This window comes from Papaver somniferum, unplaced genomic scaffold (assembly GCF_003573695.1).
Source record: "Papaver somniferum cultivar HN1 unplaced genomic scaffold, ASM357369v1 unplaced-scaffold_61, whole genome shotgun sequence".
In the NCBI taxonomy this organism is placed as follows: domain Eukaryota; kingdom Viridiplantae; phylum Streptophyta; class Magnoliopsida; order Ranunculales; family Papaveraceae; genus Papaver; species Papaver somniferum.
In genome coordinates this window covers 6,576-13,150 of record NW_020648860.1, presented here as the reverse complement: position 1 = coordinate 13,150, position 6,575 = coordinate 6,576, and positions in this window count along the sequence as shown.

Here is a 6,575-nt window from a genome sequence, read left to right as displayed (position 1 = left end):
TTCCCTACCGTTGTCCGTGTTAGTGAACTAGTTAAACTAAATAATGATTGTTTAAACAATTATTCACAAAGACACGTATTTATTTACAAAATTTGGCGGGGGCCGAGCAACAAGTTGTGCTCCAACACAGCTTGTGAACGGTCCACCAGTCATCCGTTAAGTCAGCTGCTTGATTGGGACCTACACCAAACTCAAATTCCGACAAAGTTAGGTACCAAAGGCAAAGGTGTGCCATTTTATAGGCACCAAACCTAAAATAACCCTTATTATAAATATTGTCTACTATATAACTCTCTTTGTCCCCCAAGGGTTTGTGTAATCTCTTTTTCGACTATTTTGTTCATAACTTCTTCATACGAAGTGGGAATGACCTCATTCTTTTTCTGTTACCTCTGTCTTTCAGTTCCCCACAGTATACTGGAAAATTTTTAGGATTTGGACGCTTAGGAATTGGTGTTTCATCCTTATTTTCAATGTAAAGGATTACTCCCCTCTTTATGTTTGGAATCAACATACGTAGAAATGCAATTTGGATAACATGTAGAGCCTTTAAATGTATTATTTTTTACCGCAATCATTTTTTAGAAAATTTTATAATAAAAATGAGTTTATCTAGTTTATAGTTTGGTTTTAAAAAAAGGATTTCGACTTCTAACGAAGTCACTGGACTTCCTTGAGTCAATGCATCCAAAATGCAAGCTTTTTTCGACTCTCAAGCCTCTAGACATGTAATTTGTGCAGGAAATATTTTTTCTGAAAATTTTCTATTAAAGGAGAGTCTTTGTGTTTCCTGATTTGGTCTTGATCATAGAGTTCCGACATCTAACGAAGCCTGCGGATTTCCTTGAGTCATTTGTGTTTATGGTATTTTATTCAAATTTTTCATTGATTATCTAGCTTAAAGAAGATCCCATAATCATTGAGAAGTTATTAACGGTTGCAAAACTTATCTCCTTCTTTCCGTGTTTTATTATAGGTAATCTATGACCTTTTTAAATGATTATAAGTTGATTATTAGAAGGGATATTTCGAGTTTGGTGCCTATAAAATGGTACACTTTCGCGTTTGGTGCCTAACTTTGTCAATATCTGAGCTTGGTGCCAAGTCAACAAATTGGCGTTGATTGACCGTGTTGACCATCTAATTTAGAGTTAAAAATGTGAAATGTCTAATAAAATTCTAACTTCCGTTTTGTTCACTAACTGCGCCCTATCTTCTACATACTCCATGTTTGAGAAATGAGAGTTGTTGATTTTCATTCACGAGGTTTTAGGTTCCACTCTTAATACCATTGCCATCTTCTTTCATTGCTAATCTCAAATCATACACTGAGCTACTGTTAATTTCTCATATGACCACCTGTTTACACAAAATTAAATCCAAAGTATAAGCATAGCTCCCTTCATTGTTTACCGATAAATCATCCAAAATCTATCTCTCATGTAAACCCCAATAATCGTTTCCTTAAACCTTCAAACTAACCATTATTGTATTGAACAAATGAATCCATGTAAATGACCCTATTCATTTATAAAATTAATCATTATTGTATTAATTAAATTTGTTTCCATTTTATGCAAATCCATAGTTATCATGGCAGTCAGATAAGTCAGCCTTATTTTTCCCGAACGCTTGTAACGTGTTTGGAAAATCTAGAGAGATTTCCCTACCGTTGTCCGTGTTAGTGAACTAGTTAAACTAAATAATGATTGTTTAAACAATTATTCACAAAGACACGTATTTATTTACAAAAGTTGGCGGGGGGCGAGCAACATGTTGTGCTCCAACACAGCTTGTGAACGGTCCACCAGTCATCCGTTAAGTCAACTGCTTGATTGGGACCTACACCAAACTCAAATTCCGACAAAGTTAGGTACCAAAGGCAAAGGTGTGCCATTTTGTAGGCACCAAACCTAAAATAACCCTTATTATAAATATTGTCTACTTATATAACTCTCTTTGTCCCCCAAGGGTTTGTGTAATCTCTTTTTCGACTATTTTGTTCATAACTTCTTCATACGAAGTGGGAATGACGTCATTCTTTTTCTGTTACCTCTGTATTTCAGTTCCCCACAGTATACTGGAAAATTTTTAGGATTTGGACGCTTAGGAATTGGTGTTTCATCCTTATTTTCAATGTAAAGGATGACTTCCCTCTTTATGTTTGGAATCAACATACGTAGAAATGCAATTTGGATAACATGTAGAGCCTTTAAATGTATTATTTTTTACCGAAATCATTTTTTAGAAAATTTTATAATAAAAATGAGTTTATCTAGTTTATAGTTTGGTTTTAAAAAAAGGATTTCGACTTCTAACGAAGTCACTGGACTTCCTTGAGTCAATGCATCCAAAATGCAAGCTTTTTTCGACTCTCAAGCCTCTAGACATGTAATTTGTGCAGGAAATATTTTTTCTGAAAATTTTCTATTAAAGGGGAGTCTTTGTGTTTCCTGATTTGGTCTTGATCATAGAGTTCCGACATCTAACGAAGCCTGCAGATTTCCTTAAGTCATTTGTGTTTATGGTATTTTATTCAAATTTTTCATTGATTATCTAGCTTAAAGAAGATCCCATAATCATTGAGAAGTTATTAACGGTTGCAAAACTTATCTCCTTCTTTCCGTGTTTTATTATAGGTAATCTATGACCTTTTTAAAAGATTATAAGTTTATTATTAGAAGGGATATTTTGAGTTTGGTGCCTATAAAATGGTACACTTTCGCGTTTGGTGCCTAACTTTGTCAATATCTGAGTTTGGTGCCAAGTCAACAAATTGGCGTTGATTGACCGTGTTGACCATCCAATTTAGAGTTAAAAATGTGAAATGTCTAATAAAATTCTAACTTCCGTTTTGTTCACTAACTTCGCCCTATCTTCTACATACTCCATGTTTGAGAAATGAGAGTTGTTGATTTTCATTCACGAGGTTTTAGGTTCCACTCTTAATACCATTGCCATCTTCTTTCATTGCTAATCTCAAATCATACACTGAGCTACTATTATTTTCTCATATGACCACCTGTTTACACAAAATTAAATCCAAAGTATAAGCATAGCTCCCTTCATTGTTTACCGGTAAATCATCCAAAATCTATCTCTCATGTAAACCCCAATAATCGTTTCCTTAAACCTTCAAACTAACCATTATTGTATTGAACAAATAAATCCATGTAAATGACCCTATTCATTTTTAAAATTAATCATTATTGTATTAATTAAATTTGTTTCCATTTTATGCAAATCCATAGTTATCATGGCAGTCAGATAAGTCAGCCTTATTTCTCCCGAACGCTTGTAACGTGTTTGGAAAATCTAGAGAGATTTCCCTACCGTTGTCCGTGTTAGTGAACTAGTTAAACTAAATAATGATTGTTTAAACAATTATTCACAAAGACACGTATTTATTTACAAAAGTTGGCGGGGGGCGAGCAACATGTTGTGCTCCAACACAGCTTGTGAACGGTCCACCAGTCATCCGTTAAGTCAACTGCTTGATTGGGACCTACACCAAACTCAAATTCCGACAAAGTTAGGTACCAAAGGAAAAGGTGTGCCATTTTATAGGCACCAAACCTAAAATAACCCTTATTATAAATATTGTCTACTTATATAACTCTCTTTGTCCCCCAAGGGTTTGTGTAATCTCTTTTTCGACTATTTTGTTCATAACTTCTTCATACGAAGTGGGAATGACGTCATTCTTTTTCTGTTACCTCTGTCTTTCAGTTCCCCGCAGTATACTGGAAAAATTTTAGGATTTGGACGCTTAGGAATTGGTGTTTCATCCTTATTTTCAATGTAAAGGATGACTTCCCTCTTTATATTTGGAATCAACATACGTAGAAATGCAATTTGGATAACATGTAGAGCCTTTAAATGTATTATTTTTTACCGAAATCATTTTTTAGAAAAATTTTATAATAAAAATGAGTTTATCTAGTTTATAGTTTGGTTTTAAAAAAAGGATTTCGACTTCTAACGAAGTCACTGGACTTCCTTGAGTCAATGCATCCAAAATGCAAGCTTTTTTCGACTCTCAAGCCTCTAGACATGTAATTTGTGCAGGAAATATTTTTTCTGAAAATTTTCTATTAAAGGGGAGTCTTTGTGTTTCCTGATTTGGTCTTGATCATAGAGTTCCGACATCTAACGAAGCCTGCAGATTTCCTTGAGTCATTTGTGTTTATGGTATTTTATTCAAATTTTTCATTGATTATCTAGCTTAAAGAAGATCCCATAATCATTGAGAAGTTATTAACGGTTGCAAAACTTATCTCCTTCTTTCCGTGTTTTATTATAGGTAATCTATGACCTTTTTAAAAGATTATAATTTTATTATTAGAAGGGATATTTTGAGTTTGGTGCCTATAAAATGGTACACTTTCGCGTTTGGTGCCTAAGTTTGTCAATATCTGAGTTTGGTGCCAAGTCAACAAATTGGCGTTGATTGACCGTGTTGACCATCCAATTTAGAGTTAAAAATGTGAAATGTCTACTTAAATTCTAACTTCCGTTTTGTTCACTAACTGCGCCCTATCTTCTACATACTCCATGTTTGAGAAATGAGAGTTGTTGATTTTCATTCACGAGGTTTTAGGTTCCACTCTTAATACCATTGCCATCTTCTTTCATTGCTAATCTCAAATCATACACTGAGCTACTATTATTTTCTCATATGACCACCTGTTTACACAAAATTAAATCCAAAGTATAAGCATAGCTCCTTTCATTGTTTACCGGTAAATCATCCAAAATCTATCTCTCATGTAAACCCCAATAATCGTTTCCTTAAACCTTCAAACTAACCATCATTGTATTGAACAAATAAATCCATGTAAATGACCCTATTCATTTTTAAAATTAATCATTATTGTATTAATTAAATTTGTTTCCATTTTATGCAAATCCATAGTTATCATGGCAGTCAGATAAGTCAGCCTTATTTCTCCGGAACGCTTGTAACGTGTTTGGAAAATCTAGAGAGATTTCCCTACCGTTGTCTTTGTTAGTGAACTAGTTAAACTAAATAATGATTGTTTAAACAATTATTCACAAATACACGTATTTATTTACAAAAGTTGGTGGGGGGCGAGCAACAAGTTGTGCTCCAACACAGCTTGTGAACGGTCCACCAGTCATTCGTTAAGTCAACTGCTTGATTGGGACCTACACCAAACTCAAATTCCGACAAAGTTAGGTACCAAAGGAAAAGGTGTGCCATTTTATAGGCACCAAACCTAAAATAACCCTTATTATAAATATTGTCTACTTATATAACTCTCTTTGTCCCCCAAGGGTTTGTGTAATCTCTTTTTCGACTATTTTGTTCATAACTTCTTCATACGAAGTGGGAATGACCTCATTCTTTTTCTGTTACCTCTGTCTTTCAGTTCCGCACAGTATACTGGAAATTTTTTAGGATTTGGACGCTTAGGATTTGGTGTTTCATCCTTATTTTCAATGTAAAGGATGACTTCCCTCTTTATGTTTGGAATCAACATACGTAGAAATGCAATTTGGATAACATGTAGAGCCTTTAAATGTATTATTTTTTACCGCAATCATTTTTTAGAAAATTTTATAATAAAAATGATTTTATCTAGTTTATAGTTTGGTTTTAAAAAAAGGATTTCGACTTCTAACGAAGTCACTGGACTTCCTTGAGTCAATGCATCCAAAATGCAAGCTTTTTTCGACTCTCAAGCCTCTAGACATGTAATTTGTGCAGGAAATATTTTTTCTGAAAATTTTCTGTTAAAGGGGAGTCTTTGTGTTTCCTGATTAGGTCTTGATCATAGAGTTCCGACATCTAACGAAGCCTGCGGATTTCCTTGAGTCATTTGTGTTTATGGTATTTTATTCAAATTTTTCATTGATTATCTAGCTTAAAGAAGATCCCATAATCATTGAGAAGTTATTAACGGTTGCGAAACTTATCTCCTTCTTTCCGTGTTTTATTATAGGTAATCTATGACCTTTTTAAAAGATTATAAGTTTATTATTAGAAGGGATATTTTGAGTTTGGTGCCTATAAAATGGTACACTTTCGCGTTTGGTGCCTAAGTTTGTCAATATCTGAGTTTGGTGCCAAGTCAACAAATTGGCGTTGATTGACCGTGTTGACCATCCAATTTAGAGTTAAAAATGTGAAATGTCTAATAAAATTCTAACTTCCGTTTTGTTCACTAACTGCGCCCTATCTTCTACATACTCCATGTTTGAGAAATGAGAGTTGTTGATTTTCATTCACGAGGTTTTAGGTTCCACTCTTAATACCATTGCCATCTTCTTTCATTGCTAATCTCAAATCATACACTGAGCTACTATTATTTTCTCATATGACCACCTGTTTACACAAAATTAAATCCAAAGAATAAGCATAGCTCCATTCATTGTTTACCGGTAAATCATCCATAATCTATCTCTCATGTAAACCCCAATAATCGTTTCCTTAAACCTTCAAACTAACCATTATTGTATTGAACAAATGAATCCATGTAAATGACCCTATTCATTTCAAAAATTAATCATTATTTTATTAATTAAATTTGTTTCCATTTTATGCAAATCCA